The sequence below is a fragment of the Lotus japonicus genome, chromosome 2 (genome assembly GCF_012489685.1).
Source record: "Lotus japonicus ecotype B-129 chromosome 2, LjGifu_v1.2".
Classification (NCBI taxonomy): Eukaryota; Viridiplantae; Streptophyta; class Magnoliopsida; order Fabales; family Fabaceae; genus Lotus; species Lotus japonicus.
The window spans coordinates 16,005,334-16,027,969 of record NC_080042.1 but is presented as its reverse complement, the minus strand read 5'-3'; the positions used below and the strand labels follow the sequence as shown (position 1 = coordinate 16,027,969).

At 42.1% G+C, this 22,636-nt stretch overlaps 1 long non-coding RNA gene across 1 annotated transcript; it reads left to right on the top strand.

The window, feature by feature from the left end:
* The first annotated feature begins 1,236 nt into the window (after positions 1–1,236).
* On the top strand, positions 1,237–7,999 carry LOC130737681 (uncharacterized). The gene is made up of 2 exons (XR_009018866.1): positions 1,237–4,388; positions 7,413–7,999. It is a non-coding gene; the product is annotated as an uncharacterized LOC130737681 (long non-coding RNA).
* Positions 8,000–22,636: the final 14,637 nt, after the last annotated feature.

Genomic DNA, 22,636 nt, shown 5'->3' with positions numbered 1-22,636 from the left:
CATTAATATGATTGGCGGATAGATACTCGGAAAGGTCCGAGTCAGGAAATACCACTCTCTTTCGGCTACAGTCCAGAAGACAATGGTAGTGGGACAACCAGTCCATCCCCAGGATAACATCTAGGTTCTTGAGAGTTAGGCACACTAGGTTAGCATGGTAAACTTTATCCCTATAGGTTACTGGGCAATACATGCATGCAGTATTGGCAAGCAGAGTTTTGGCAGGTGTGGTAACTATAAGATCGAAACTCAAAGCAGTAACGGGAAGTTTTAATCTAGTAGCACATTCCCTAGAGATAGAAGAGTGCGTTGCTCCGGAATCAAAAAGTACAGTTAGGAGATTACCGTCAATCTCGCAATCTCCCCTGATCAGACCATCAACATCTTCAGCTTCTTCACCATCCATGGTGTAGACTCTTGCCTTGGCAGCAGGACGCTTCCCACGAGCAGTGTTTACAGCTGGTTCTGTCTTGGGTGCTCTGCATTGAGCAGCAGTATGCCCCAACTTGTTACAGTTAAAGCATTTGGGCCTCATGTCAGTACAAGCATTGGCATAGTGCCCAGGCTGCCCACATCTGTAACAGGTCATCTCCCTGTTCACAGTCTGACCTCCAGAACCTCCAGCAGTACCCACCATGGGCCTATAAGATCCTGAAGCAATTCCTCTACCTGCAGGACGTTGATACGGCTTCCTACTCTGAAATCTCCCTCTGCCTTGAAAATTTTGAGAGCCCGACCTCATCGGCCCTCCTGTCCCAACACGGTTCAGTCTCCTGTTCTTCATTATCTCCACCTCAGTGGCTTTCTCAACCAAAGTCTGAAAACGAGTGATCCCCAACGGTTTCACCGAGTCTTCAATATCGGGCCTCAGCCCATTCACAAAGCGCTTGCACATGTAGGGTTCATCGACCCCATTGCGGAAGAATCGAAAGTGCTTGGCCAACGATTCCAGCTTGGCAGCATATTCCGGGATGGACATGCTACCCTGACGAAGTGTCAGGAATTGCGACTCACGCTCGTCCCGCGCACTATCTGGAAAATACTTTTCCAGAAAAGCAGCACGAAACGAAGTCCAGTTCACTTCCAGGTTGTTTGCTTCCATCATTCCTCTGGCGCCTCTCCACCAGTACTCAGCATCACCCAACAGTAGAAAGGTTGCCATTCCCACCTTGGCCCCCTCAGCAGTCTGCAATACACCGAAGATCTTTTCAATCTCCTGGATCCAGAGATCCGCTTTGTCCGGGTCCGTACCCCCCGAGAACTTAGGTGGATCCTGTCTCCTAAAATCATTCAGGCCTCTGTTCTGATCCATTGTCACTTCCCTCTGGCGTTGGTGCTGATCACGTGCCTCCTCAGCAGCACGCCTCATAGCATTATCGTTTGCCTGTGCAGTCACAGCTTGGGCCATAGTGGCCATCATCTCAGCTAGTTGGTTAGCGTTCACCATGTTCTGCTAAATTAACAAACAGTTAGTGCTCATCATAAGATAGCATCCAATATAACTATGCAATATGATTAAGCAATAACTTCAAACAATTCTAAGCGAAAAATCGCTTGGCAGACAATCAATTTTTACTCTTTGCAGAGTCACACAACCTAGCACAGAAGACCTATTCCCCAAAGACTCCCGAAAGACTCGACTAAGCTCTGATACCACAAATGTAACACCCCGATTTCGGTGGCGTCACTTTAGTAACCAAAAGAAAATACTTTAAGCGGAAAAACGTGAATTATTTTTTTTTCGACAATATAACTAAAGACAGAAAGCAATAAAACTCCCCAACAAAAGATAAAAGGAACTACTATACAACTATATATACATGCCTCGTGTCGGGTGACAGAAAAGAGTAACGCCCGAAGGCAATATGTACAGTCCAAAATAAAGACACTGTGTCCGCAACACTAACCTACAAAAACTGAGAGCAAGTTGGCCCAGCGGCCTAAGAAAGGACCCCCTAAATCCAACCAGCTCTCTGCGATCTCCATAGGAAACCACACAAAAGCTACCGGTAGGAAAACTACCCTGTCCCCAAAAACGGAAGCATGACGGTCAGAGCATCGACACAACTCCTACACTATCCCTACCCGAGGAGCCCACACTAGCACTCGATCCTACATGCTAGCGCGGTCGTCATCCGAATCTGCATCCAGGACGACTAGGTCGGCGTACTCAACACTGCCCTCTCTGTCCACCCTAATGCGCTCCCGCACTGGACTCTCGGGCTCAGGGCCCGGGACGAGATCCGCGACGACAGCAGCAGCAGTAGACGGACTAGACTCCGTCGAAGCCCCACCTACTGGCAACTCCTCAGAAGGATCCTCATCATCTGAAGGAGATGGTGGCGGTGGAGGTACTCCCAAGCCGGGTCCACAGTGTACTCCTGGAGGCAGGTTGAAGCTCACTATGTGCCTCCTCATCACTCCCTCCGTCAAGCGTCCGAATCGATCGACACGGTCCTCCATGATCCGACCGGTGTAGGTCGCACGGTGGCCCTCGGGATCGACCACCCATGCACCTGGGTCGTCTTGGTCAAGCATCTCGTACCTGGTCCCCCCTGACGGGCTGACCATGGTAAACCAATCCCCCATACTCATCTGACAAATGGCGTAGTCCGCCCAAACACACACAGCAGACGCGAGGGTCAACTCCAAAGAATTATATAATTAATAAAGCCAGATATAATTATAGGATAATATATACTCGCCTCTCAGGCTTATAAGTTTTGGAGTAGCTTCCTAGGGTTGCATGTATCACAATAAATATAAAGAGCCACGAAAACAAGTAGCATGCCTCAAACAAATAGGATAAACAGTTACCAATCACACTCAGCAACTAAGTTAGCATGTATGTTGCATGAAATGCAATGCTGGGTAACAAAATGCATTCCGGAAGAAGGATGGACATCAACGAGACGGCCCTAACACCAGCCACGGTGGGTACCTTCCTGCTCGCGTGTCTCTTACACCACACAAAAGTAGTCAGATCAGCAGTGAACCCGTAGGTCTGCCATTCCGTCTGCTACTGAGGACCACCGTAGTGTCCTAAATATGGAAATCCGGGTCTTATGACCATTTTGGAATCCACCGAGGTCCGGTATCACGCCGTGTATTAACCTCAAAATGAGTGCATGAATGCAAGTGATTAGCCAAACAACGTCTCCGACCTCACCCGACACGTCGCCACGTGTTCTAAATTAACTTAAAGTCTCTAAAAGAATACCCTAAGGTAAATGTCGATTCTGCGACAAAATACAATTAATCATAAACAAAAGAGTGCAGCCACTCACGACAACTCTTCGAGTCATCAATGCTCTCACGAAGTCTCACGCTTCTGTGGAGTCTCACACATTCACAAAGTCTCACGCTTCAGTGAAGTTTTATGCTTTCACAAGGTCTCACGCCTCAGTGAATTTACACACTTGCACGAAGTCTCACGCTTCAATGAAGTTTCATGCTGTTCACGAGGTCTCACGCCTCAGTGAAGATCCATGCTTTCCACAAGGTCTCACGCCTCAGTGGAGTATCACGCATTCACAAGGTCTCACACCTCCGTGAAGCTTCTCGGCTCATCCCTTGGATGGCTAAACAACTGCTCCCAGAGCGAATGAGTATTAACATACCCAAAACTCGAAATCTTCCCAACACTTGGATCCGACGACACTTCTCGTTTTCCAAAACTAAACTTCAATCCAAAGCTTGCATCCGAGATTGTTATCTTTATTTAAAGGTTTAGAGGTTGTTTAATATCTTATGAATTTCTTTATAAAAATAGCTCTTTTTGTCTTATCGTATTCCCTATGAGTTTCAAAGTTCCCATAAACCCAAGTAATTCCTTGAGAAGGTCTCGATCCATTGGAGCATGACAAGGTCCGAACTCCGTTCGTCCTTTTACAACTCTCTCAAAATCTCATAAAAATTCGGCATGACCTGCCCGCAATCCTCACTTTTCAGAATCTCAGGTACAAGTGTAATAGCATCATTGAAACAGCTCAACCAAAAGACATAAACAGCATATTCCAACACATCCTAAGTTAACCATGTAGCACATAGCATGTGAATCATTTAGCACACAATATCATGGCATCAAGTACTCAACAAGTTCGGCCGAAGCCTCAGAAATCATTTCAGACATTTAGCAATTAGGTGCATAACACATAAATCAAGTCGAATTTCATCGACACCTAAAGCATTATCTAGTAATTCAGAGAGTAGCCCTCACCGGTGGGTCTTCCAGCTTCCTCCTCCAAATGTTCTTCAAGCTCTTCTCCTTGGTTTCTTGGAATCTCCTCAAACGAACCTTAAGCAAAAATCACAGAAATCAACACCAAGAGTCAGAAACTCAGCAATCAAAGAGTCCTAGGGTTACACAGTACACTACTACCTCCGTGGTACGACAATCTAACGCGTTAAGACAAGTTTTCGAAAAATCGGATTCTCCCCCCCCTTGATATAGCTCTCGGCCACTTTCCTTAATTGGGAGGGTCGATTTTTCTTCGATCAAACTTGGTTCCTAGGTTAACATAAGCCGTAACTAAGACGGTTCTAGGCTCGGAAAAATTTTCGGATCGAAAACTGATATAGGGGTAGTTTGGTCATTATTTTTAGCTCAGAATTTCAAAATTGGATTTTTGAAAAACAAATTGGATGGGGACGTCCACAACGACGTTTATGACGACAAATCCTACTAGCACTAAGCCAAGTCGATAGATTAGAGCGTAAAGGTTGCGACTTTGGCGAAAAATGGGTATTTAGGGTAGAAATTGATCCCTGCGGCATTTCGTCGACATTTGACAAAATCTAATCCGCAGAACACGCTCAGGAGCATGCAGGGAAGAAGTTTAGATGCTGAAATCAACCGATTTGAACAGTTTTTCAAAAACCTCAAAATTTTGAACTCAGAAAGTCGCAGGAGAAATGGACAGAAACGACGATTCGAAGGAGAGTATAGGTTACCTACCTCGAGGTCTTCGATTAGTGACGAACGGTGAAGCAAACGGGCAAGAAACGACGAAGATCCGGATCTCTCTCTCTCTCTAGAAACTCGCGGCTTGGAGGGGTGGGGAAAATGGGTTTTGTGAAAAAAATCTAATTTTTCAAGCTATTTATAGGTTTTGGAAAAAACGGAAAAATGATTTTTTTGCGATTCCGATTTTTCCTGCGCGTTCCTCTGCGCATTCTAAGATAGGTTCTGGCGACAGAATTCCAGAACTCAAAATAGAATTCTTGGAATTAAACCAAAAGATCCAAAATCGGCATAAGTCGGTGTAAGTCGGTTTATCCCGAAAAACTACTTTTTGCAGTGATCGTCGGATGAGAAAACTTCCTTCTGAAGAAAGATTAGGAATGATGAGAGAAGTAGGAGAACGCGGGTGGAATCTTCATTTGAGTTTCCGGATAGAAAAAGTCTTCATCGTCTGTCGATCTTAGGTTTTTCGAACTATCAGGGATTCCGTTTCGGCAAACTTCCGAGAATTGGAATTTGACGTTCGTACATTCCAGGATTTCGCATCGAAATGGTTGTTTAAGGACGGAAAAGAGAAGTTCTAACATTTCTCTGAGGATTTTTGGAATTAGTTTCCATCGTGTCCTAAAGCGTAAATTAACTATTCACTATTACCTTCGACCTATAATTAAGCGTATGTTAGTCGTGCTATAACTCTTTCGGTTTTTCGATACCTTCTTGGACTTTTCCTGAACCTCTTTCCTTCCCAAATTTATCTTAATCAAATAACTCTTTTATTGTATTCACTTATCCAAAGCGTTAAAACTTGGGCCTTACAACCTTCGTTGCCACTACCAACACGCTCTCGTCATCATTATCGCCACTACCACCACCCTCTACCACCACCGCCAACACCCTCTACCATCATCGCCGCCACTACCGCCACCACCACAACTGTCGTCCCCGCCACCACCATGCACCACCACTGCCACCATCTAGGGGTGTTCGCGGTCCGGTTTGGTTCGGTTTTAAGGAGAAAAGTCATCCGAACCGATCACTTCGATTTTATAATTTTATCATCCAATCGGTTATGTTTTCTTTTCAAATCCAAACCAATCCGATCCAATTTTTATCGGTTTGGATTGGATTGGATTTCGGTTTTTAAAGAAATGATGTTGAAATAAATAATGTAATAGAAAATAAAACCATCAAGCAAGAACCATTGCAAAAGTTTTATCACATTACAGAGGCAAGTCAAGATATGTCTAAAACACCAACACCGTTACACAAGAATTCACCTATTGTAAAAGTGCATCTTGTCAAGAAGTGAAATATCTCCAACAAACAAACTACAATATGCAATCATGCATCTAATGATAAAACTTACATGAAAAAAATAAATATGAAAGTACTAATAATATGATAATATAAATAAAATTATATATATATATATATATATTTCTAAATATTCGGTTTGGATTGGATTGGTTCGGTTTTGAAAATCAAATCCGAAATCCGAACAAATCCAATAAAAAAATTCGGTTTTTTCAATTTTGGATCCGTTCAGTTTTCGGTTTGATTGGATTTCGGTTTTTTTGGATCGGTTTTTCAGTTTTGATTGGATTGGATTGGTTATGAACACCCCTACCACCATCGTTGATACCTTCATACCACCACTGTTGCTGCCCCCACCCTCCACCACCACCACTGCCGCCACCAACACCACCATTGTCACCACCATTGCCACTACCGCCACTACCACCACAACTGCCGCCGCCGCCACCACCATCCACCACCACTATCACTATCATCACCTTCCAATACCACCAATACTACATCACCAGTGTCGCCACCAAATTATACAGTGTATGATCAAACTCTGTATAGTATTAAAATTTTATCAGTCCTTATCCTATCAGGCCTAATAAAATCATGCCTTATATTATCTGGTCTTATACTATACATCGTACCAAACGGGCTCTAGTAAACATATTGAAAGGAAGCTTACATCCCTAGAAGTTAGAACAATTACATAAAGTATCTCATTTGAAACCTTCATAGCTTCAATTAAACAATATTTTAGTTGTGGCTAAACTTAAAAAGAGCTTATAATATGATAACCCATACTTTCAATTCAATTCTGCACCAATACATTATTATTTCCAAAAGGTTTGGTTAATTTATCTTGATTGTATCCTATAATTGCAGCAGAACCTTCATTATTCTTTACAATATATATTTGTGTAATTCCTTAATATAACATTTTGATCGAAAGTGTATCAATATTAGAAAGTGACATATATATAATAAGTTAATGATTTAACCAGTCTTGATTAATTTCTGCCGATGATAATGTCTGCACCGATGACCTTGACCTTAACTTTTGCTGAAATCATTAGTAGGTTTTCAATTGTTAAACATTTAAACACAACTCGTGCAAGTGGGTTAATATTTTGCTTGGCATACACAGATACCATGGAAAGAGGCAAAGATTCGTGCTTGCTACTGGTAGAGACCCTGCTTTGGTGAACAAGGCATGTGATTGCTTAAAAAACCATTACTTGGTTCCACCAAACTGGGGGAAAGATGAGAACAAGGGCATGATCAGCGGTGAAGATGGACGCTGGGTGCAGCCTGAACGACAACAACTTGACGATCACCCTGAAGATATGCTTCACCATTTAAGGGAACTAGGTCTGACTTCATCTGATGATGATTTTTGATTATTCAGTTGCTAAACAGAGAGATAGTGGAACTGGATTTACTGGAAACTTTGTGGCAAGGTCATAAATGTGAATAAGGTTTGGACCGTTGTATCAAGTTGATACATGGTCGGCAGGATTCATCGTGGCCATCACGAAAATTAGTGTGGTAACGCAGTAATGACCTAGCTAGTCACCTTAGGATCAACTCTGTGATTTGCTCCACCAATCATGCATATGTTAGAAAATAGAGTAGATGATAGTGAAGGTATGAAAAACGGTAGAAAGGGGGGGTTTGAATAACGTTTTCAGTATAAAACTTCCACCTTAAAGATTTTGACAAATCTTTCGAGAACTTAAGTGCTAGAGATAAGAGATAGAAAAGCACACAAGGATTTTATCCTGGTTCACTTGATAAATCACTCAAGCTACTCCAGTCCACCCGTTAAGGTGATTTCTTCCTTCTTAGAATGAAGGCAATCCACTAATCAGGTAAGAGTTACAACTGCACTTGAAACCTACAAGTGACTGACAATTACACTGACTTAGCTCACACTAAGATTCACTCTCTTAGTCTTCTCTAGGATCCGATCAGCCTTGATCTCCTAAAGGAACTAAACAAACTGTTTATCAAAGAATTGTTTACAAGAGATTTGCTTCTAAAAAGCTAATAGTAAACTCAATGAATTTCAGATGAAAGAAAGCTTAGAAGAATTTAAGTTTGTCTTGCGCTTATGTGAATGCTTCTAGCCGTTTCTTTCAGTCTTCAGCCTCTTTATATACTCCAAGGATTAGGGTTGAGCGTTGCATGGGAAATGCTACCGTTGGAGGGCAGTTCTGGAAAATCCAGCTTCTGCTGTGTCTGAGACTGTTAGGCAGGTCGTCAGGAAGGTACAGTTGCTTTTGTACTTGGATAGCGACTTGACCTTTAAACCTAGGAGACTTCTGATCAGGGGATGCTTCATATTGGAACTTGTGAAGCCGGTTGATCAGAGTCAAAGGGAAAGCCCAGATCCTCTAACCATTGTTTCTTCTGATTCTGAACTCAGAGGGAAGAACATGGTCTTCAGAGTATCTTGCTTCTGGACAACAGAATTTCACTAATCAGCTTCTGGATCTTCAGAGTCTTCTACACCATCAGAATATCTGAGCCTTCAGTGTTTCTTGGTTATCAGACTTTCTGGATCTTCAGAACTTCTAGTGACTGAGTCCACATCAGAGTTTGTATAACTTCAGAACTTCTGAAGCTTTTCCACTGTTCATACTGAACATGGTGAATGCGAAAGCGTTGCTTGGGTTGCTCTTTATACACAGTGCTTCTGATTTGTGTGAGATTGAGTTGAGGTCAGAGCCTGTAGATAGCACACTCAGAAAAACACGTTAGAGTACCACAATTGTTCATATCAAAAGGTTAACTTGTAATCATCAAAACATAGAGTTGTACTACTAGATCAAAACTTGATCTTACAATCTCCCCCTTTTTGATGATGACAAAACTAAGATTTTTGATGAACAATTCTTAAACATTAAACTGAATTCACTCAGAGTTTAGAGATATAGAATAAGACTTATCCTGATGTGAATAGTTTATCTTGCTCATTCTGAATTCAAGTCACTGCTTGATTCTGAGCTTAGCTCCCCCTGAATCTAATACTTGATGAAAACGTTAGTAAAGTCTAGATTCTGAGCTAAATGATATAAGAGTTCAGAGTGAAAAACTTATGACATAGATGAAAATCGAGTAATCAGAGTCACAGACAAGGTATCAGAGTCTTGGGTATCAGAGTCAACTTAGAATCACTTCAGAAGAAGTGAAATGTATTCCTTGTATTTGCCCAGTGACACATCTATGGTCATGAAGGTGGAACTCTTAAATTCTCCAAAAGAAAAATAAATCACACTAACACATCTTACACATCAAAAACTGGGTTTACTCCCCCTTTTTGTCATAAGCAAAAAGCTTGGGGTGTGAAAAACTTAGCTTGAAGTACAAGGTACTCCCCCTTAGAGAAGGTCTAAGTTTAAAGAAAATGAAAACGATGCAAGAATCAGAGTTAGGCGAAATAAATAGAAGAGTTAATGCAAGAGAAGAACGTTTACCACCGGTCAAGGGAGTAAAGAGAAGGGTTAGTTACCAAGAACTTAACCTCGAGAAACTGTAGGAGCATTAACTTTCAGAGAGAAAGTGAAGCCTATATAAAGCGTTGGAGAGAAAGGTAAGCTTCACACCTCGAACAATTTTCAGTAAGGAAAAAAAAATGGCATCATACATCGTAGCACTAGAAGAGCTGAGGAAGAAGGCCTTCGAGGAGGACTTGTTCCTTAACATCAGGCATCCAGATGGTACAACGACCATCTCGGAGCTAACACGGACACTGCTGGAGGAGGACCTGCGTCCAGAGTTGAAGAGAGACCTGAGGGAATTTCTTGCCTTCGTGGAGGAGGTGCAAGAACTCAGCCGGCTTGAACTCAAGCTGCTGGAAGAAAAAGAGAGTTTGGAAGAGAAGCTCAAGACTGCAGAAGAGATTCTGGAGAGGGATGAGCTAAAGAACAGGCTCAACAACATCCAGCATGCACTGGAGCGTCTGGAGAAGGATAGGTCAGAGCAGCGCCAGGAGTGCAGAAGAATGAGGAGGGATCCTCCATTCTAGACTTTAGGGAAAGAATGTATGATGTAAACATAAAGAGATTATGAATAAAAAGATTTTTGCAAACACATGTGACAAAAAAATATAAATATGCATAGATAATCACAAACGAACAAAGTAGAATAATAAAAAGAAACAGAAGTTAATAAAAATAAAACAACGTTAAATAAAAAGAAAAGCGAAGAGATCCTAAAACTAGGGTTTATCAGTTCGACGCAGAAGTTCCATCATCATGTGCTTCATTTCAATTAGCATGGATTCATGAGTGTCAAGACGCTGTTCCATGATATCGAGTCTGGATGAGCTTGACTGAGTAGAACCGGAAGGAACATTCTGAGCAGCTTGAGGATCTGGAATGGAAGCAGAAGCAGCAGGAGTAAACACTACTGGTGCAAGTGCTTGGCATCTAAGGGCTTCAGCCTCAGCCTCAAGTCGTTCTGCCTCTAATCTGGCTTGTTCAGCCTGAGCTGCTGCTTGACGTGCAGCTTCTTCTGCTTGAGCTTTCTTTCTCTTGGCTTCTTCAATAGCTTCAAGAAGCTTATGTCTCTGTTCTTGTTCATGAAGAGCCACCCTTCGAGCAAACCTTTGCTTTGCAGCCTCAATCCTCTGACTTCCCTCTGCATGCAGGAGCTGCATCATAATTGGAACTTGAGCCACCAGCCAAGTGCCCAGATTGTTCCACTCATCAGCCACACGTTCAGCATTCTCACTTAGGTCAGTCTGACCATGCACATTGCGTAGCATCAAAGAGGCTTCATGATAGAAAATATTGATGCACTCAGAGAGAGATGTGGGTCGAAGGTGAGTATAAGGAATTATGGAGAGGTTGGTTTCAGGAGAGGCTGGGTGATTGCTGTTGTGGGCTTCAGAGGCACCTTGTGGAGAGCCAATGTTAAACATTTGAGCATTGGGTTCAGAGGTTCCAAGGTGAGGTTCTGAAGTTTCAACTAGAGGATGAGGTGATCTAACCGAGGATTGGTTAGACACAGATTGTTCTGGTTCAGGTTCTGGTTGAATAGGCTCTTGTTGGTCAGGGGCAGGGTGAGCTTGTTGAGCCAAAGGGTCTGCCTCATGTAAAGGATTGACCAAGATAGGTTCATCTGGGTCAACTAGACGTTCAGGTCTAGGGCCAGGATATCTCCTAGGGCTTGGACAAGTGAGATAATACTCTTCTAAGGTAGACACCTTTTCTTTTCTGACCTCCATGAATTTTCTAATGGATTCAGAGTTATTGGAGGGAGAAGAGTCAGCAACATTGGTTGGGAAGGATACAGGTGTAAAGGCTGTGGAAGAATCTGTATCCGTGGGTCTGAGAGTCCGTCGTTCTGATGCTCTTGGGACAGAGTGATCAGAGGTTCTGGGTCCAGGTTCTGTGTGGGTAGGCTCTGGTTGTTCATGAATGATGGGTTCAGAAGTTAATGGATTGTACGGGATGGTAATGGGAGAGGTTGGTTCTTCTGACCTAGAGGGTTGGTTCTGGAGCAAATTCCAGAGAGGTGCTTCAGTAGGGGAAGGTTGAAAGAACGAAGACCTTGGGGAATGTGGTGGAGAGGTGGTTTGTGCAGCTGGTTGGGATTCAGGAATAGGAGTGAGGGGATTTGAAGAGTGTTTGAGCATGGCAGATATGGGGAGTGCATCAAATAAGTTCAAATCATCATCAGAAGCAATTGCAGACTTACTTGAAAGTGCTGATGATCTTGTCACTCTGGCAGGAGGTTCAGTCCTTCTGATCACTTCAGCAGCTGGTTCCACCCGAGTAGGCTTCACCACGATTCTGACTTGCTTCTTCTTCTTCTTAGGAGGACCATCCTCATTATCACCATCATCACCATCATCAGGCTTGCTGGTTTCATCTGGCTTTCTCTTGAGTTGACCAGCCTTCTTCTTTTTGATCAGCGGGACATCTGATTCCTCAGAAGATTCTTCTAGGATCATCTTCCTCTGAACTTTCTTCTTGGGAGGAGAAGGAAACTCTGGAGCTGGTGGCAGTCTGCTGAAGAAGTCATCGAGATCAATTTCGAATCCTTGAGCCCTTAGGTCTTCAACATAGCACCTAATGGCGTCAGGATTGTCTGCCTGTGTCCACAGAGGGTAGTCATTCAGAGGCATCCTTCTACTTCTGATCTCAAAAGATGTGTCTTCATGGGCAGGAGCAATCTTCTTCTTGATTAGGCCCATCTTCTTTAGAGAGTTTGCCGTGAAGACATCACTGACAATGGTGGTCAGATCCTCTGTGCATCCAGCATTTATCAGATCTTGAACGAGGCCACTCTCAATGAAGAGATCAGACAAAAGTCTCCCGAAGGGAATATACTTGATCGCTGACTTGATGGAGGCAGTGGTACGAGACTTCCGGATACATTCCTTCAAATAAGAGAACAGGAAGTAGGGAAGACAGATCTTCTTCTGGTCTTGGATGAAGAACAACATCACCTTCTGGTTGAAGTTGATGTAGTCTGGGGAACTGCCCTTTGGTCTCTGGTTTATGCAGTGGAGCAAAATTTTGTGCCAGATCCTGAGCTTGGGATGAAGGTCCATCACCTTGTAATTCGTCTTGCCCGGTTTGTAAGTGGTGTACAGGGCCTTGTTGATTGTATCCTTGGTGCTGGGTTTCAGCTTCGATTCCGTGAGTTGGAAACGATACCCAAAAGCAGTGTCTGCACCCAGCAAGTTCACGAAAGACTTCTCTGTGATGATGATCTTTCTTCCAAGAATGTGAGATACCACCTGAGTATCATCGCAGTCGGCGTGCTTCTAGAATTCCTTGATCAGTTTATCATACACCGGTCCTCGAAGTCTGTTGAAGTAATTTCCCCAACCTTGAACTTGGACTTCAGGACGAAGATCATACCCATTTGTAGCCAGGTTGTCGAGGTCGAATCTCCATTCTGCCAGGACTTGAAGTTCCTCAGGAGCATCAACGCAATGAACGGCACAGCCCCGTTCTGCAATCGGAATAATCTGCTCTTGAGCTTTACCTTGATCTTGTGTCGGATTCTCAGGGCCCCTTTGACCCGTTGCTAGACCAACTACCATGTGAGGGAACTGGGTTGCATCTGCAGTAGTTCTTCTGGTTTGACTCACCATTTTTGAAGCGGTTGAAGGTTTGAGGTAGAAGATGAAGGTTGAAAGATGAAGAGAGATCGAGAGAGAAATCGAGGATAAGCGGTTTTGAAAAGCAGAGAGAGAGAGAGTAAAAACCGGAAGTGAAAGAGATCGTGTGTGTATAGTGGGTTTTGACAAATAACCGTTGTTGATTTAAAAAGCACTTTAAGATCAACGGTTGAAAATTAAAGATAGATAGTAACAGTAAATACACAAATCACACACAGGAGAGAAGCACATCTACACGCAATCATAACAGACTGTCACACGGGCTCAAGGAACTATGCATCAGAAAAACTGACACACGTGTTGCTGTCTCAGCTTCAGAGTCAGTACCAGTGGGTACACACACTCTGATTGAGTTACCTTCTGGACTAGACATCTTCTGATCAAGAAGTATCATAGTCAGAGGTTCTGATCCATCTTCACTCTGGACAAAAGTCCATGTTCAGATTTTTCAGAATAAAATTAAATCTATCCTCTGCTAAGGGCTTTGTAAAGATATCTGCCCATTGATGGTCAGTATCAACAAACTTCAGAAGAAGTACGCCCTTCTGTACATAATCTCTAATAAAGTGATACTTTACCTCAATGTGCTTTGCCCTTGAATGCAAGATAGGATTCTTACTCAATGAGATTGCAGCAGTGTTATCACAATAGATTGGGATATTGCTCTCAAGGATCTGATTATCCTCCAGCTGATGTTTCATCCAGAGCATCTGAGTACTGCATATTGCTGCTGAGATATATTCTGCCTCTGCAGTTGATAGTGCAATGGTTGATTGCCTCTTGCTTGCCCATGAGACTAGATTGCTTCCCAGAAATTGACAATTTCCAGAAGTACTTTTTCTCTCTGTTCTATCTCCAGCATAATCAGCATCACAGTAACCTGAAAGCTTATACTCTGATGTTTTCTTATACATCAAGCCAAGGTTAGTGGTGCCTTTCAGATACCTTAGGATCCTCTTAACAGCAGTTAAGTGGGTTTCCCTTGGATCTGATTGGAAACGAGCACATAAATGAACACTAAATAGTATGTCTGGCCTAGATGCAGTTAAGTATAGAAGTGAACCTATCATGCCACGATAGAGCTTCTGACATACTTTACCACTTTTATCTTCTTTCTCCAGAATGCATGTAGGATGCATTGGAGTCTTGGCCACTGTAGATTCCAGCATATTGAACTTCTTCAGAAGTTCTTTAGTGTACTTGCTCTGATGGATATATGTTCCTTCTGGTGTTTGATCAACTTGTATTCCCAGAAAGTACTTTAATTCTCCCATCATACTCATCTCAAATTCAGCCTGCATCATTTCAGAAAATTCTTTGCATAGAGATTGATTAGCAGAACCAAATATAATATCATCAACATAAATTTGCACAATTAAGATATCATCTTTATTAGTCTTGCAAAAATGAGTTGTATCTACTTTACCCCTTACAAACTCATTCTCCAGAAAGAATGAGCTAAGTCTCTCATACCATGCTCTGGGAGCTCGCTTCAGACCGTAGAGTGATTTCTTCAATTTGAACACATGGTCTGGTTTCTTCTCATCTTCAAAACCTGGGGGTTGATGAACATAGACTTCCTCTGAAATATAACCATTTAGGAAGGCACTCTTCACGTCCATCTGATGTAGAACTATGTTGTGATTTACTGAGAAAGAGATCAACAGTCTGATTGCCTCCAGTCTTGCTACTGGAGCAAATGTTTCAGTGTAGTCTATTCCTTCCTGCTGGCTGTAGCCTTGAGCAACTAGCCTTGCCTTGTTTCTGACTACATCTCCTTTCTCATTCAGCTTGTTTCTGAATACCCATTTCGTTCCAATAACATGGACACTTTCAGGCTTCTTCACTAAGCTCCAAACATCGTTCTTGGAGAATTGATTCAATTCTTCTTCCATGGCCAGAATCCAATCCTTGTCCTGAAGAGCTTCATCTATGGACTTGGGTTCAATTAAGGACACCAATCCTTTCAGACTGAGCAAGGTCTCTTCAGAGGGTCTGAAGGCAGATCTGGTTCTGACTGGTTCGTCTTTGTTGCCCAAAATCAATTCCTTAGGGTGAGCTGCAGTGATTCTGCTCTTCTTCAGAGTTTGTGAGTTAGAGGGACCAGCTTCTTCCTCTGGTTCATCTTCCTCTGGCTCAACTTCCTCTGGAGCTTTGCCTTTGTCAGAAACATTAATGCTTAAATCTGCAAACTTTTCTACTAGCTTTGACTGGTCAGAGTCAAGCTTATCGTCAAATCTAACATGAATAGATTCTTCAATAGTCTTAGCATCAGTATTATAAAATCTAAAACCTTTAGATCTCTCAGAGTAACCGAGTAATAGACACTTAGAAGACTTAGCATCAAATTTATGCAATCTATCCTTAGTATTGAGAACATAACAAACACAGCCAAAAGGATGAAAATAAGAAATGTTGGGTTTTATGTTCTTCCACAATTCATAAGGAGTCTTATTCAGAATTGGTCTCACAGAGATTCTGTTCTGAATGTAACATGTTGTATTTACTGCCTCTGCCCAAAAGTGCTTAGCCATGCCAGTTTCTTGGAGCATGGTTCTAGCCATCTCCTGAAGAGTTCTGTTCTTCCTCTCAACAACACCATTTTGTTGAGGAGTTCTGGGACAAGAGAAATCATGTGCAATTCCATAGGAATCAAACAGACTCTCAAATTTGTCATTCTCAAACTCTCCACCATGGTCACTTCTGACACGCACAATCCTACAAGCCTTCTCGTTTTGCACTTGAGCAATAAAGGTAGAGAACACAGCATGAGACTCATCCTTGCGGGTTAGAAACTTTACCCATGTCCAGCGGCTATAGTCATCAATGATAACCATTCCATATCTCTTGCCACCTATAGACTCAGTTTTCACTGGTCCAAAAAGGTCGATATGCAGAAGTTCCAACGGCCTTGAGGTTGAGACAACATTCTTTGCCTTGAAAGGGACTTTTGTGAATTTGCCTTTCTGACATGCTTCACAAAGAGCGTCTGAAGCGAACTTCAGATTGGGTAAGCCCCTGACAAGGTTTAGCTTGCTCAGCTGAGAAATCTTTCTCATACTGGCATGCCCTAACCGTCTATGCCATACCCACTGCTCTTCATTAACAGACAGAAGGCACTTCACATTCTGAGCCTCCAACTCAGATAATCTGATCTTATAAATGTTGTTCTTCCTCTTGCTGTTAAACAGAACAGAGCCATCGATTTGACTTACAGCCCGGCAGGACTTTTGATTGAATATAACATCATAACCCTTGTCAGCTAATTGACTTATAGACAATAAGTTATGTGTTAAGCCGTCTACCAATAACACATTATCAATGCATGGACTACTATCTACACAAATAGTACCAGTACCAACAATTTTACCCTTTTCATTTCCTCCAAAGCCAACTTCGCCTCCAGGCTTAAGTTTCAGCTCTCGGAACATACGCCTTTCTCCCGTCATGTGACGCGAGCATCCACTGTTCAGATACCATGATTGGTGTTTCAGTGGAGCTATCAAGGATATCTCATTTTCATCGTCTGAGTTAGGATTTCCTTCTGATTCTGAGTCAGAGTCAACAGCTCCCTTTGACTCTGCTTCCTTGTCTTTGACAATAGCCATGAGTCCTTGGACTTCACCATCAGAGTCAACATCCTCTGACTCTGATTCATCAAATGTCACCATCAGACTCTTCTTTGTCTTGAAGTGCTTCTTTGGCTTCTTGTCCTTCTTCAACTTTGGACAGTCACTTTTGTAGTGCCCTGATTCTTTGCACTCAAAGCATGTGACTTCCTTAAGTGAGGACTTCTTCTGACCTGAGGATTCAGACTTTCCTTTTGCCTTTCCAGAGCCTTTGTATTTGCTCTGCCTGTGCTTCCAGATGCGATTGAGTTTCTTGGAGATCAGAGTCAGCTCATCTTCATCAGAATCTTCTGATGCTTCTTCAGATTCCTCTTCTTCAGTTTGAAGAGCTTTTGACTTCTCAACCTTAGCCTTTTCAGATTTAGATTTCAAGGCTATGGACTTTTTCCTCAGATCTTGCATCTCTGAGCGCTTCAGCTCATGGCATTTCAAAATGCTGATGAGTTCTTCTAAACTCATATTCTCAACGTCTCTCGTGAGCTCTATTGAAGTCACTAAAGGCATCCAACTTTCAGGAAGACACCTGATGACCCTTATGACATGATCTTTTGTTGTGTAGCTCTTGTTGAGAGGTCGTATGCCAGCTACAAGCAGCTGAAATCTGGAGAACATTTCTTCAATGGACTCATTTGGCTCCATGATGAAGGATTCATACTTTTGGATCAAAGACAATGCCTTTGATTCTTTGACTTTCTTGTTTCCTTCATGAGACATCTTCAGAGATTCGAAAATGCCTTTCGCAAACTCACGATCTGTAATCTTCTGGTACTCTTCATAGGAAATAGCACTTAGAAGAATTGCTCTTGCTTTGTGATGTTGTGAGTACAGCTTCTTTTGATCTGCAGTCATCTCTGACCTTGGGATCTTCTTGCCATCTGCATCAACTGGACGCTCGTAGCCATCCACAATAATATCCCAGAGATCTGCATCGAAACCCAGAAAGAAACTTTCCAGTCTATCTTTCCAATATTCGAACCTTTGACCGTCGAACATAGGAGGCTTTGCATTGTAACCATCTCTTTGAGTTTCACTGGTGGTGGCAGCCGTTGTTTTTCACACCGGCCCGGATCACTGAACACTGTTAGGTGTGGTAATCAGAACTTGCGCTCTGATACCAATTGAAGGTATAAAAAACGGTAGAAAGGGGGGGGTGAATAACGTTTTCAGTATAAAACTTCCACCTTAAAGATTTTGACAAATCTTTCGAGAACTTAAGTGCTAGAGATAAGAGATAGAAAAGCACACAAGGATTTTATCCTGGTTCACTTGATAAATCACTCAAGCTACTCCAGTCCACCCGTTAAGGTGATTTCTTCCTTCTTAGAATGAAGGCAATCCACTAATCAGGTAAGAGTTACAACTGCACTTGAAACCTACAAGTGACTAACAATTACACTGACTTAGCTCACACTAAGATTCACTCTCTTAGTCTTCTCTAGGATCCGATCAGCCTTGATCTCCTAAAGGAACTAAACAAACTGTTTATCAAAGAATTGTTTACAAGAGATTTGCTTCTAAAAAGCTAATAGTAAACTCAATGAATTTCAGATGAAAGAAAGCTTAGAAGAATTTAAGTTTGTCTTGCGCTTATGTGAATGCTTCTAGCCGTTTCTTTCAGTCTTCAGCCTCTTTATATACTCCAAGGATTAGGGTTGAGCGTTGCATGGGAAATGCTACCGTTGGAGGGCAGTTCTGGAAAATCCAGCTTCTGCTGTGTCTGAGACTGTTAGGTAGGTCGTCAGGAAGGTACAGTTGCTTTTGTACTTGGATAGCGACTTGACCTTTAAACCTAGGAGACTTCTGATCAGGGGATGCTTCATATTGGAACTTGTGAAGCCGGTTGATCAGAGTCAGAGGGAAAGCCCAGATCCTCTGACCATTGTTTCTTCTGATTCTGAACTCAGAGGGAAGAACATGGTCTTCAGAGTATCTTGCTTCTGGACAACAGAATTTCACTAATCAGCTTCTGGATCTTCAGAGTCTTCTACACCATCAAAATATCTGAGCCTTCAGTGTTTCTTGGTTATCAGACTTTCTGGATCTTCAGAACTTCTAGTGACTGAGTCCACATCAGAGTTTGTATAACTTCAGAACTTCTGAACATGGTGAATGCGAAAGCGTTGCTTGGGTTGCTCTTTATACACAGTGCTTCTGATTTGTGTGAGATTGAGTTGAGGTCAGAGCCTGTAGATAGCACACTCAGAAAAACACGTTAGAGTACCACAATTGTTCATATCAAAAGGTTAACTTGTAATCATCAAAACATAGAGTTGTACTACTAGATCAAAACTTGATCTTACAGATAGAAGATTAAAGACTTCTCTAATTAAAATGCTTCTATGTCAAATCATCAAGAGCATGTCTATATACAGATAAGAAAGCGGAAGCGTACCCAAATATATGGTGAAGTTGATGTGAAACAGAATCCATGAGTGATTTGATGCGGAAGAGAAAATAAATCCTTGGTAACCTTGATGTAAAACTATGGGGGTGGATCTTCAAAGAAAATATGCACAATTCCTCATTATGATTGTCTCCTTTCTAATGTTGGGATGTCAGAAAAGTAAACTATGCATATGTTTTACGGACCATAACTCCTTATATAATTGGAAAACACTCTTTCACCAAGAGTCATGTTCTAATGTTTTGTTTTTTCTATTTCAACCCATCATTAATATAGAAATAACATTTATGGTATCTACACATTATAAAGCTCATACCAAGGGAGATGTTATAAACCTCAGTAGATCACTTTTATAGGGAATAATTATTAAGATATACTGAATACATGATTAATTATATTTTTTTGAAAATAAAAGTATTATTGATAAGAAATCAAACATGAGCCTAAAAACAAACTCATGGGAAAGTACAGGACAATGCTATCAAAGCACAACAGAACTATCTCTAATTTTTTGCAGTTGAAAAAAAAACTGAAGAGTGTGCCTCATTAAAACCTTGTTAGGAAAAACCTAGTGAAAAAAGAGTACAAACACTCTCAAGGAAGCCAAATTTACGAATTTAGAGCAAAGTTACATTCAAAAGACAGCATAATCCCAACAAGGATCCCTCTAATGAACCCACACATAGACAACAACCATTCATGTATTCCTCTTTACGTTCCTCCGATCCTCAAGAAAGTTACAGCAACCTGCAAGAGCAATCTGCAAACATTCCACGCCAGAAAAACAACAAATCCCGCCTCTTAACCAAAACATTAAAAGTACCACTTTCGTATTTTCCCCTTCTCAATTCACAACACATAGCTCCTGCCCCTTGAAAGAAAACCCAAATTTCCATACTAGAAAACTAACTTCACTACCAGCAACCTCCCAACGCACACCCACATGAATACCACCTCACTTTTCCAACCGCAATCCTGCAACACTTATCCTCCAAGCTTCATCTCCCAGCCCATCATGCATTGGACACCTTACACACAACAAACCCACATCACATCTTCCCTGTCAACACCTCCTTTGCCAATGTATCTGCCTTGTCATTTTCCTCCCGAAATACATGTGAAACATTGATGCAATCGACCTCAATTCTAAAGCAATCAATTGCATGTAAATCATTAAGCAACTTCCATGGCCTAAACTTTGGTCGCAACACCCACCCAACGGCCAAGGTAGAATCACTTTCCAACAAAATATGACAAATATTAAATTCCCTGCAGAATTCTAACGCATGTCGTATTGCCATGACCTCCGCCTGATGCGCATACACCACCCCCACCGGTTTTGAAAAAAAAAACCTCCTTTCCCCCCTCCAATCACGCACCACACCGCCAATTCCTCCCATCCCCGGCGATCCCCATGCCGCTCCATCGACGTTAAACTTCATCACCCCACACTCAGGTCTGCACCACTCCACATTCCTACGAATCAGCACCAGCTTGGCCACCCTCACCTTTTCAAACTGCTTCAAAAAATCATATAACCCATACGCACACTCTATATTTGCAGCCTTTATCCACCAGAAAATTTTGGTGAGATGAATATCCCACACTTGATCAGCCGCTGCTATCTTTCCCTTGAAATAACATTGTTTCTTTCCATCCATATCGACCACCCCAAAGCATAAGGGACCAAACTCCATAACTCCACCGCCGATTCCACACGCAAAGACTCCCACTTCTACCGTAATAGTTCCACCGTCCCTATAATACACCACTCTATTGAGTTCAAATGCCTTCATCGCCTATCTTGTTTTGAATGATAACAATTTTCAAGAGTCTCTAAATACAATCTAATGAATCCTTGTTGTTTATGTTTCAGGAGAAAATCAATTTTGTGACTTACTTGTTACATCTTGGAACTTCATATGATTGAATTTCAGGACAAACAAGCATAGTCAAAGACTGAGAATTTATGATCTACTAGTTTGTCTTAGATTTCAAATGACTTGAAATTTGGGATAAGCGAGGACAGTCTAAGTAATTAGTCTTCTGCTCAGACGATCCCTTTAAGGAAAAGTCATATCTGCAAGGATCGTCTATACAAGGAAAAGACAGAGCTCGAGAAAGGATATCATCGTCTGACTCTACGATGATAAAGGAGCTTTGGAAGAAAGTTGAAGATCGTATCAAGAGGAGATATCGACAAAATCTAAAAGCGATTCTTCAACGCGAAGATTCTGATCAGAGTTGAAAAGGAGATAAGACAACAAACATCAGAAAGAAGAGTTGTCGATAGAAGATCAGAAGACCTTCTAGCAGAAGAGCAGGATCGTTTGCAGAAGGAATGAAGGAGAACTTGCAGAGGACGAATCCGGGTTAGGACGAATCGTTGTTTGCTAGCTTTTGCATGCGTGCATAACTTGAGGTTGAGACGGTTGAAAGATCAGGCATCGGTAAAGTTGAGACGGTCAAGAGATCGAGCTTCACGTTGGTTGAGGGGATCAACCTCAACCGTGTTGCTTGTTGTTGGATTAAGGGGATAGATCTTAATTTTGTTTTGTTGTTGATTGAGGGAATAGACTTCAATCATGTTTGTTGACCAGTTAAGGGGATGAACCTTAACCGTGTCTGTTGACCGGTTAAGGGGATGGACCTCGATCGTGTTTTTAATCGATTAAGGGGATGTACCTTGATCGTGGTTGTGAGTGGTTGAGGGGATGAACCTCAATCATGGTGTTTGATCGGTTAAGGGGATGGACCTTAATTGTGTTTGTTGTTTGATAGAGGAGATGGACCTCAATCGTGTGCGTTGTTTTTTTATTAAGTGGATGAACCTTAATCCTGTTGTTTGAGGTTTGATTAAGAGGATAGACCTTAATCTTGTTGTTTGTTGTTTGATTAAGGGGATAGACCTATATCTTATTATTTGTTTTTTATTAAGGGGATATACCTTAATCTTATTGTTTGTTGTTAGATTAAAGGGATAGACTTCAATCGCGTTAGTTTGATTGACCATTGCGTCGTGCAAGTACTTTGGGGGCGTATGGCGCTGCCCTAGTGAGGATATGAAGACATGCTTATGCGTGGGCGACGAACTTATAGACTAATGGCTTGATGCACATATACTAGATGAACATGTACCGCGTTGACTATGCTGAAATATGCTAGGGCATATATTACATTACTCTTGGAAGTTGACC